Source organism: Eucyclogobius newberryi, unplaced genomic scaffold (genome assembly GCF_026437365.1).
Source record: "Eucyclogobius newberryi isolate DKJ021-1_F unplaced genomic scaffold, fEucNew1.0.hap1 SCAF_111, whole genome shotgun sequence".
Lineage (NCBI taxonomy): Eukaryota > Metazoa > Chordata > Actinopteri > Gobiiformes > Gobiidae > Eucyclogobius > Eucyclogobius newberryi.
In genome coordinates, this window is record NW_027315737.1 from 282402 (window position 1) to 294712 (window position 12311).

Consider the following 12311-nt stretch of genomic DNA (forward strand, 5'->3'; position numbering starts at 1 on the left):
GCTCTGTGATGGTGTTGATGTCCTGATGCTCTGTGATGGTGTTGATGTCCTGATGCTCTGTGATGGTGTTGATGTCCTGATGCTCTGTGATGGTGCTGATGTCCTGATGCTCTGTGATGGTGTTGATGTCCTGATGCTCTGTGATGGTGTTGATGTCCTGATGCACTCTGTGACGGTGTTGATGTCCTGATGCACTCTGTGACGGTGTTGATGTCCTGATGCTCTGTGATGGTGTTGATGTCCTGATGCACTCTGTGATGGTGTTGATGTCCTGATGCTCTGTGATGGTGTTGATGTCCTGATGCTCTGTGATGGTGTTGATGTCCTGATGCACTCTGTGACGGTGTTGATGTCCTGATGCACTCTGTGACGGTGTTGATGTCCTGATGCTCTGTGATGGTGTTGATGTCCTGATGCACTCTGTGATGGTGTTGATGTCCTGATGCTCTGTGATGGTGTTGATGTCCTGATGCTCTGTGATGGTGTTCATGTCCTGATACTCTGTGATAGTGTTTATGTCCTGATGCTCTGTGATGGTGTTGATGTCCTGATGCTCTGTGATGGTGTTGATGTCCTGATGCTCTGTGATGGTGTTGATGTAGTCCTGATGCTCTGTGATGGTGTTGATGTCCTGATGCTCTGTGATGGTGTTGATGTCCTGATGCTCTGTGATGGTGTTGATGTCCTGATGCTCTGTGATGGTGTTGATGTCCTGATGCTCTGTGATGGTGTTGATGTCCTGATGCTCTGTGATGGTGTTGATGTCCTGATGCTCTGTGATGGTGTTGATGTCCTGATGCTCTGTGATGGTGTTGATGTCCTGATGCTCTGTGATGGTGTTGATGTCCTGATGCACTCTGTGATGGTGTTGATGTCCTGATGCTCTGTGATGGTGTTGATGTCCTGATGCTCTGTGATGGTGTTGATGTCCTGATGCTCTCTGATGGTGTTGATGTCCTGATAATCTGTGATGGTGTTGATGTCCTGATGCTCTCTGATGGTGTTGATGTAGTCCTGATGCTCTGTGATGGTGTTGATGTCCTGATGCTCTGTGATGGTGTTGATGTCCTGATGCTCTGTGATGGTGTTGATGTCCTGATGCTCTGTGATGGTGCTGATGTCCTGATGCTCTGTGATGGTGTTGATGTCCTGATGCTCTGTGATGGTGTTGATGTCCTGATGCTCTGTGACGGTGTTGATGTCCTGATGCACTCTGTGACGGTGTTGATGTCCTGATGCTCTGTGATGGTGTTGATGTCCTGATGCACTCTGTGATGGTGTTGATGTCCTGATGCTCTGTGATGGTGTTGATGTCCTGATGCTCTGTGATGGTGTTGATGTCCTGATGCTCTGTGATGGTGTTGATGTCCTGATGCTCTGTGATGGTGTTGATGCCCGGATGCACTCTGTGATGGTGTTGATGTCCTGATGCTCTGTGATGGTGTTGATGTCCTGATGCTCTGTGATGGTGTTGATGTCCTGATGCTCTCTGATGGTGTTGATGTCCTGATACTCTGTGATGGTGTTGATGTCCTGATGCTCTGTGATGGTGTTGACGTAGTCCTGATGCTCTGTGATGGTGTTGATGTCCTGATGCTCTGTGATGGTGTTGATGTCCTGATGCTCTGTGATGGTGTTGATGTCCTGATGCTCTGTGATGGTGCTGATGTCCTGATGCTCTGTGATGGTGTTGATGTCCTGATGCTCTGTGATGGTGTTGATGTCCTGATACTCTGTGACGGTGTTGATGTCCTGATGCACTCTGTGACGGTGTTGATGTCCTGATGCTCTGTGATGGTGTTGATGAGTCCTGATGCTCTGTGATGGTGTTGATGTCCTGATGCTCTGTGATGGTGTTGATGTCCTGATGCTCTGTGATGGTGTTGATGTCCTGATGCTCTGTGATGGTGTTGATTTCCTGATGCACTCTGTGATTGTGTTGATGTCCTGATGCTCTGTGATGGTGTTGATGTCCTGATGCTCTGTGATGGTGTTGATGTCCTGATGCTCTGTGATGGTGTTGATGTCCTGATGCACTCTGTGATGGTGTTGATGTCCTGATGCACTCTGTGATGGTGTTGATGTCCTGATGCTCTGTGATGGTGTTGATGTCCTGATGCTCTGTGATGGTGTTGATGTCCCGATGCTCTGTGATGGTGTTGATGTCCTGATGCTCTGTGATGGTGTTGATGTCCTGATGCTCTATGATGGTGTTGATGTCCTGATGCTCTGTGAGGTGTTGATGTCCTGATGCTCTGTGATGGTGTTGATGTCCTGATGCTCTGTGATGGTGTTGATGTCCTGATGCTCTGTGATGGTGTTGATGTCCTGATGCTCTGTGATGGTGTTGATGTCCTGATGCACTCTGTGATGGTGTTGATGTCCTGATGCTCTGTGATGGTGTTGATGTCCTGATGCTCTGTGATGGTGTTGATGTCCTGATGCTCTGTGATGGTGTTGATGTCCTGATACTCTGTGATGGTGTTGATGTCCTGATGCTCTGTGATGGTGTTGATGTAGTCCTGATGCTCTGTGATGGTGTTGATGTCCTGATGCTCTGTGATGATGTTGATGTCCTGATGCTCTGTGATGGTGCTGATGTCCTGATGCTCTGTGATGGTGTTGATGTCCTGATGCTCTGTGATGGTGTTGATGTCCTGATGCTCTGTGACGGTGTTGATGTCCTGATGCACTCTGTGACGGTGTTGATGTCCTGATGCTCTGTGATGGTGTTGATGTCCTGATGCACTCTGTGATGGTGTTGATGTCCTGATGCTCTGTGATGGTGTTGATGTCCTCATGCTCTGTGATGGTGTTCATGTCCTGATACTCTGTGATAGTGTTTATGTCCTGATGCTCTGTGATGGTGTTGATGTCCTGATGCTCTGTGATGGTGTTGATGTCCTGATGCTCTGTGATGGTGTTGATGTAGTCCTGATGCTCTGTGATGGTGTTGATGTCCTGATGCTCTGTGATGGTGTTGATGTCCTGATGCTCTGTGATGGTGTTGATGTCCTGATGCTCTGTGATGGTGTTGATGTCCTGATGCTCTGTGATGGTGTTGATGTCCTGATGCTCTGTGATGGTGTTGATGTCCTGATGCTCTGTGATGGTGTTGATGTCCTGATGCTCTGTGATGGTGTTGATGTCCTGATGCACTCTGTGATGGTGTTGATGTCCTGATGCTCTGTGATGGTGTTGATGTCCTGATGCTCTGTGATGGTGTTGATGTCCTGATGCTCTCTGATGGTGTTGATGTCCTGATACTCTGTGATGGTGTTGATGTCCTGATGCTCTCTGATGGTGTTGATGTAGTCCTGATGCTCTGTGATGGTGTTGATGTCCTGATGCTCTGTGATGGTGTTGATGTCCTGATGCTCTGTGATGGTGTTGATGTCCTGATGTTCTGTGATGGTGCTGATGTCCTGATGCTCTGTGATGGTGCTGATGTCCTGATGCTCTGTGATGGTGTTGATGTCCTGATTCTCTGTGATGTGGTTGATGTCCTGATACTCTGTGACGGTGTTGATGTCCTGATGCACTCTGTGACGGTGTTGATGTCCTGATGCTCTGTGATGGTGTTGACGTAGTCCTGATGCTCTGTGATGGTGTTGATGTCCTGATGCTCTGTGATGGTGTTGATGTCCTGATGCTCTGTGATGGTGTTGATGTCCTGATGCTCTGTGATGGTGCTGATGTCCTGATGCTCTGTGATGGTGTTGATGTCCTGATGCTCTGTGATGGTGTTGATGTCCTGATGCTCTGTGACGGTGTTGATGTCCTGATGCACTCTGTGACGGTGGTGATGTCCTGATGCTCTGTGATGGTGTTGATGTCCTGATGCACTCTGTGATGGTGTTGATATCCTGATGCTCTGTGATGGTGTTGATGTCCTGATGCTCTGTGATGGTGTTGATGTCCTGATGCTCTGTGATGGTGTTGATGTCCTGATGCTCTGTGATGGTGTTGATGTCCTGATTCTCTGTGATGGTGTTGATGTCCTGATGCTCTGTGATGGTGTTGATGTCCTGATGCACTCTGTGATGGTGTTGATGTCCTGATGCTCTGTGATGGTGTTGATGTCCTGATGCTCTGTGATGGTGTTCATGTCCTGATACTATGTGATAGTGTTTATGTCCTGATGCTCTGTGATGGTGTTGATGTCCTGATGCTCTGTGATGGTGTTGATGTCCTGATGCTCTGTGATGGTGTTGATGTAGTCCTGATGCTCTGTGATGGTGTTGATGTCCTGATGCTCTGTGATGGTGTTGATGTCCTGATGCTCTGTGATGGTGTTGATGTCCTGATGCTCTGTGATGGTGTTGATGTCCTGATGCTCTGTGATGGTGTTGATGTCCTGATGCTCTGTGATGGTGTTGATGTCCTGATGCTCTGTGATGGTGTTGATGTCCTGATGCTCTGTGATGGTGTTGATGTCCTGATGCTCTGTGATGGTGTTGATGTCCTGATGCACTCTGTGATGGTGTTGATGTCCTGATGCTCTGTGATGGTGTTGATGTCCTGATGCTCTGTGATGGTGTTGATGTCCTGATGCTCTCTGATGGTGTTGATGTCCTGATACTCTGTGATGGTGTTGATGTCCTGATGCTCTCTGATGGTGTTGATGTAGGCCTGATGCTCTGTGATGGTGTTGATGTCCTGATGCTCTGTGATGGTGTTGATGTCCTGATGCTCTGTGATGGTGTTGATGTCCTGATGCTCTGTGATGGTGCTGATGTCCTGATGCTCTGTGATGGTGCTGATGTCCTGATGCTCTGTGATGGTGTTGATGTCCTGATGCTCTGTGATGGTGTAGATGTCCTGATACTCTGTGACGGTGTTGATGTCCTGATGCACTCTGTGACGGTGTTGATGTCCTGATGCTCTGTGATGGTGTTGACGTAGTCCTGATGCTCTGTGATGGTGTTGATGTCCTGATGCTCTGTGATGGTGTTGATGTCCTGATGCTCTGTGATGGTGTTGATGTCCTGATGCTCTGTGATGGTGTTGATGTCCTGATGCTCTCTGATGGTGTTGATGTCCTGATACTCTGTGATGGTGTTGATGTCCTGATGCTCTGTGATGGTGTTGACGTAGTCCTGATGCTCTGTGATGGTGTTGATGTCCTGATGCTCTGTGATGGTGTTGATGTCCTGATGCTCTGTGATGGTGTTGATGTCCTGATGCTCTGTGATGGTGCTGATGTCCTGATGCTCTGTGATGGTGTTGATGTCCTGATGCTCTGTGATGGTGTTGATGTCCTGATACTCTGTGACGGTGTTGATGTCCTGATGCACTCTGTGACGGTGTTGATGTCCTGATGCTCTGTGATGGTGTTGATGTCCTGATGCACTCTGTGATGGTGTTGATGTCCTGATGCTCTGTGATGGTGTTGATGTCCTGATGCTCTGTGATGGTGTTCATGTCCTGATACTCTGTGATAGTGTTTATGTCCTGATGCTCTGTGATGGTGTTGATGTCCTGATGCTCTGTGATGGTGTTTATGTCCTGATGCTCTGTGATGGTGTTGATGTAGTCCTGATGCTCTGTGATGGTGTTGATGTCCTGATGCTCTGTGATGGTGTTGATGTCCTGATGCTCTGTGATGGTGTTGATGTCCTGATGCTCTGTGATGGTGTTGATGTCCTGATGCTCTGTGATGGTGTTGATGTCCTGATGCACTCTGTGATGGTGTTGATGTCCTGATGCACTCTGTGATGGTGTTGATGTCCTGATGCTCTGTGATGGTGTTGATGTCCTGATGCTCTGTGATGGTGTTGATGTCCCGATGCTCTGTGATGGTGTTGATGTCCCGATGCTCTGTGATGGTGTTGATGTCCTGATGCTCTGTGATGGTGTTGATGTCCTGATGCTCTGTGATGGTGTTGATGTCCTGATGCTCTGTGATGGTGTTGATGTCCTGATGCTCTGTGATTGTGTTGATGTCCTGATGCTCTGTGATGGTGTTGATGTCCTGATGCTCTGTGATGGTGTTGATATCCTGATGCTCTGTGATGGTGTTGATGTCCTGATGCTCTGTGATGGTGTTGATGTCCTGATGCACTCTGTGATGGTGTTGATGTCCTGATGCTCTGTGATGGTGTTGATGTCCTGATGCTCTCTGATGGTGTTGATGTCCTGATACTCTGTGATGGTGTTGATGTAGTCCTGATGCTCTGTGATGGTGTTGATGTCCTGATGCTCTGTGATGGTGTTGATGTCCTGATGCTCTGTGATGGTGTTGATGTCCTGATGCTCTGTGATGGTGTTGATGTCCTGATGCTCTCTGATGGTTTTGATGTCCTGATGCTCTGTGATGGTGTTGATGTCCTGATGCTCTGTGATGGTGTTGATGTCCTGATTCTCTGTGATGGTGTTGATGTCCTGATGCTCTGTGATGGTGTTGATGTCCTGATGCTCTGTGATGGTGTTGATGTTCTGATGCTCTGTGATGGTATTGATGTCCTGATGCTCTGTGATGGTGTTGATGTCCTGATGCTCTCTGATGGTGTTCATGTCCTGATGCACTCTGTGATGGTGTTGATGTCCTGATGCTCTGTGATGGTGTTGATGTCCTGATGCTCTGTGATGGTGTTGATGTCCTGATGCTCTGTGATGGTGTTGATTTCCTGATGCACTCTGTGATGGTGTTGATGTCCTGATGCTCTGTGATGGTGTTGATGTCCTGATGCTCTGTGATGGTGTTGATGTCCTGATGCTCTGTGATGGTGTTGATGTCCTGATGCACTCTGTGATTGTGTTGATGTCCCGATGCACTCTGTGATGGTGTTGATGTCCTGATGCTCTGTGATGGTGTTGATGTCCTGATGCTCTGTGATGGTGTTGATGTCCCGATGCTCTGTGATGGTGTTGATGTCCCGATGCTCTGTGATGGTGTTGATGTCCTGATGCTCTGTGATGGTGTTGATGTCCTGATGCTCTGTGATGGTGTTGATGTCCTGATGCTCTGTGATGGTGTTGATGTCCTGATGCTCTGTGATGGTGTTGATGTCCTGATGCTCTGTGATGGTGTTGATGTCCTGATGCTCTGTGATGGTGTTGATGTCCTGATGCACTCTGTGATTGTGTTGATGTCCCGATGCACTCTGTGATGGTGTTGATGTCCTGATGCTCTGTGATGGTGCTGATGTCCTGATGCTCTGTGATGGTGCTGATGTCCTGATGCTCTGTGATGGTGTTGATGTCCTGATGCTCTGTGATGGTGTAGATGTCCTGATACTCTGTGACGGTGTTGATGTCCTGATGCACTCTGTGACGGTGTTGATGTCCTGATGCTCTGTGATGGTGTTGACGTAGTCCTGATGCTCTGTGATGGTGTTGATGTCCTGATGCTCTGTGATGGTGTTGATGTCCTGATGCTCTGTGATGGTGTTGATGTCCTGATGCTCTGTGATGGTGCTGATGTCCTGATGCTCTGTGATGGTGTTGATGTCCTGATGCTCTGTGACGGTGTTGATGTCCTGATGCTCTGTGACGGTGTTGATGTCCTGATGCACTCTGTGACGGTGTTGATGCCCTGATGCGCTGTGATGGTGTTGATGTCCTGATGCTCTGTGATGGTGTTGATGTCCTGATGCTCTGTGATGGTGTTTATGTCCTGATGCTCTGTGATGGTGTTGATTCCTGATGCACTCTGTGATGGTGTTGATGTCCTGATGCTCTGTGATGGTGTTGATGTCCTGATGCTCTGTGATGGTGTTGATGTCCTGATTCTCTGTGATGGTGTTGATGTCCTGATGCTCTGTGATGGTGTTGATGTCCTGATGCTCTGTGATGGTGTTGATGTCCTGATGCTCTGTGATGGTGTTGATGTCCTGATGCTCTGTGATGGTGTTGATGTCCTGATGCTCTGTGATGGTGTTCATGTCCTGATGCACTCTGTGATGGTGTTGATGTCCTGATGCTCTGTGATGGTGTTGATGTCCTGATGCTCTGTGATGGTGTTGATTTCCTGATAAACTCTGTGATGGTGTTGATGTCCTGATGCTCTGTGATGGTGTTGATGTCCTGATGCTCTGTGATGGTGTTGATGTCCTGATGCTCTGTGATGGTGTTGATGTCCTGATGCACTCTGTGATGGTGTTGATGTCCTGATGCACTCTGTGATGGTGTTGATGTCCTGATGCTCTGTGATGGTGTTGATGTCCTGATGCTCTGTGATGGTGTTGATGTCCCGATGCTCTGTGATGGTGTTGATGTCCCGATGCTCTGTGATGGTGTTGATGTCCTGATGCTCTGTGATGGTGTTGATGTCCTGATGCTCTCTGATGGTGTTGATGTCCTGATACTCTGTGATGGTGTTGATGTCCTGATGCTCTGTGATGGTGTTGATGTAGTCCTGATGCTCTGTGATGGTGTTGATGTCCTGATGCTCTGTGATGGTGTTGATGTCCTGATGCTCTGTGATGGTGTTGATGTCCTGATGCTCTGTGATGGTGTTGATGTCCTGATGCTCTCTGATGGTTTTGATGTCCTGATGCTCTGTGATGGTGTTGATGTCCTGATGCTCTGTGATGGTGTTGATGTCCTGATTCTCTGTGATGGTGTTGATGTCCTGATGCTCTGTGATGGTGTTGATGTCCTGATGCTCTGTGATGGTGTTGATGTTCTGATGCTCTGTGATGGTGTTGATGTCCTGATGCTCTGTGATGGTGTTGATGTCCTGATGCTCTCTGATGGTGTTCATGTCCTGATGCACTCTGTGATGGTGTTGATGTCCTGATGCTCTGTGATGGTGTTGATGTCCTGATGCTCTGTGATGGTGTTGATGTCCTGATGCTCTGTGATGGTGTTGATTTCCTGATGCACTCTGTGATGGTGTTGATGTCCTGATGCTCTGTGATGGTGTTGATGTCCTGATGCTCTGTGATGGTGTTGATGTCCTGATGCTCTGTGATGGTGTTGATGTCCTGATGCACTCTGTGATTGTGTTGATGTCCCGATGCACTCTGTGATGGTGTTGATGTCCTGATGCTCTGTGATGGTGTTGATGTCCTGATGCTCTGTGATGGTGTTGATGTCCTGATGCTCTGTGATGGTGTTGATGTCCCGATGCTCTGTGATGGTGTTGATGTCCTGATGCTCTGTGATGGTGTTGATGTCCTGATGCTCTGTGATGGTGTTGATGTCCTGATGCTCTGTGATGGTGTTGATGTCCTGATGCTCTGTGATGGTGTTGATGTCCTGATGCTCTGTGATGGTGTTGATGTCCTGATGCTCTGTGATGGTGTTGATGTCCTGATGCTCTGTGATGGTGTTGATGTCCTGATGCACTCTGTGATGGTGTTGATGTCCTGATGCTCTGTGATGGTGTTGATGTCCTGATGCTCTGTGATGGTGTTCATGTCCTGATGCACTCTGTGATGGTGTTGATGTCCTGATGCTCTGTGATGGTGTTGATGTCCTGATGCTCTGTGATGGTGTTGATTTCCTGATGCACTCTGTGATGGTGTTGATGTCCTGATGCTCTGTGATGGTGTTGATGTCCTGATGCTCTGTGATGGTGTTGATGTCCTGATGCTCTGTGATGGTGTTGATGTCCTGATGCACTCTGTGATGGTGTTGATGTCCTGATGCACTCTGTGATGGTGTTGATGTCCTGATGCTCTGTGATGGTGTTGATGTCCTGATGCTCTGTGATGGTGTTGATGTCCCGATGCTCTGTGATGGTGTTGATGTCCTGATGCTCTGTGATGGTGTTGATGTCCTGATGCTCTGTGATGGTGTTGATGTCCTGATGCTCTGTGATGGTGTTGATGTCCTGATGCTCTGTAATGGTGTTGATGTCCTGATGCTCTGTGATGGTGTTGATGTCCTGATGCACTCTGTGATGGTGTTGATGTCCTGATGCTCTGTGATGGTGTTGATGTCCTGATGCTCTGTGATGGTGTTCATGTCCTGATGCACTCTGTGATGGTGTTGATGTCCTGATGCTCTGTGATGGTGTTGATGTCCTGATGCTCTGTGATGGTGTTGATGTCCTGATGCTCTGTGATGGTGTTGATGTCCTGACACTCAGTGATTGTGTTGATGTCCCGATGCACTCTGTGATGGTGTTGATGTCCTGATGCTCTGTGATGGTGTTGATGTCCTGATGCTCTGTGATGGTGTTGATGTCCCGATGCTCTGTGATGGTGTTGATGTCCCGATGCTCTGTGATGGTGTTGATGTCCTGATGCTCTGTGATGGTGTTGATGTCCTGATGCTCTGTGATGGTGTTGATGTCCTGATGCTCTGTGATGGTGTTGATGTCCTGATGCTCTGTGATGGTGTTGATGTCCTGATGCTCTGTGATGGTGTTGATGTCCTGATGCTCTGTGATGGTGTTGATGTCCTGATGCTCTGTGATGGTGTTGAGGTCCTGATGCACTCTGTGATGGTGTTGATGTCCTGATGCTCTGTGATGGTGTTGATGTCCTGATGCTCTGTGATGGTGTTCATGTCCTGATGCACTCTGTGATGGTGTTGATGTCCTGATGCTCTGTGATGGTGTTGATGTCCTGATGCTCTGTGATGGTGTTGATTTCCTGATGCACTCTGTGATGGTGTTGATGTCCTGATGCTCTGTGATGGTGTTGATGTCCTGATGCTGTGTGATGGTGTTGATGTCCTGATGCTCTGTGATGGTGTTGATGTCCTGATGCACTCTGTGATGGTGTTGATGTCCTGATGCACTCTGTGATGGTGTTGATGTCCTGATGCTCTGTGATGGTGTTGATGTCCCGATGCTCTGTGATGGTGTTGATGTCCCGATGCTCTGTGATGGTGTTGATGTCCCGATGCTCTGTGATGGTGTTGATGTCCTGATGCTCTGTGATGGTGTTGATGTCCTTATGCTCTGTGATTGTGTTGATGTCCTGATGCTCTGTGATGGTGTTGATGTCCTGATGCTCTTTGATGGTGTTGATGTCCTGATGCTCTGTGATGGTGTTGATGTCCTGATGCTCTGTGATGGTGTTGATGTCCTGATGCTCTGTGATGGTGTTGATGTCCTGATGCTCTGTGATGGTGTTGATGTCCTGATGCACTGTGATGGTGTTGATGTCCTGATGCTCTGTGATGGTGTTGATGTCCTGATGCTCTGTGATGGTGTTGATGTCCTGATGCTCTCTGATGGTGTTGATGTCCTGATACTCTGTGATGGTGTTGATGTCCTGATACTCTGTGATGGTGTTGATGTAGTTCTGATGCTCTGTGATGGTGTTGATGTCCTGATGCTCTGTGATGGTGTTGATGTCCTGATGCTCTGTGATGGTGTTGATGTCCTGATGCTCTGTGATGGTGTTGATGTCCTGATGCTCTCTGATGGTTTTGATGTCCTGATGCTCTGTGATGGTGTTGATGTCCTGATGCTCTGTGATGGTGTTGATGTCCTGATTCTCTGTGATGGTGTTGATGTCCTGATGCTCTGTGATGGTGTTGATGTCCTGATGCTCTGTGATGGTGTTGATGTCCTGATGCTCTGTGATGGTGTTGATGTCCTGATGCTCTGTGATGGTGTTGATGTCCTGATGCTCTGTGATGGTGTTCATGTCCTGATGCACTCTGTGATGGTGTTGATGTCCTGATGCAATCTGTGATGGTGTTTATGTCCTGATGCACTCTGTGATGGTGTTGATGTCCTGATGCTCTGTGATGGTGTTGATGTCCTGATGCTCTGTGATGGTGTTGATGTCCTGATGCTCTGTGATGGTGTTGATGTCCTGATGCTCTGTGATGGTGTTGATGTCCTGATGCACTCTGTGATGGTGTTGATGTCCTGATGCAATCTGTGATGGTGTTGATGTCCTGATGCACTCTGTGATGGTGTTGATGTCCTGATGCTCTGTGATGGTGTTGATGTCCTGATGCTCTGTGATGGTGTTGATGTCCTGATGCTCTGTGATGGTGTTGATGTCCTGATGCACTCTGTGATGGTGTTGATGTCCTGATGCACTCTGTGATGGTGTTGATGTCCTGATGCACTCTGTGATGGTGTTGATGTCCTGATGCACTCTGTGATTGTGTTGATGTCCTGATGCACTCTGTGATGGTGTTGATGTCCTGATGCACTCTGTGATGGTGTTGATGTCCTGATGCTCTGTGATGGTGTTGATGTCCTGATGCACTCTGTGATGGTGTTGATGTCCTGATGCTCTGTGATGGTGTTGATGTCCTGATGCTCTGTGATGGTGTTTATGTCCTGATGCTCTGTGATGGTGTTGATGTCCTGATGCTCTGTGACGGTGTTGATGTCCTGATGCACTCTGTGATGGTGTTGATGTCCTGATGCACTCTGTGATGGTGTTGAT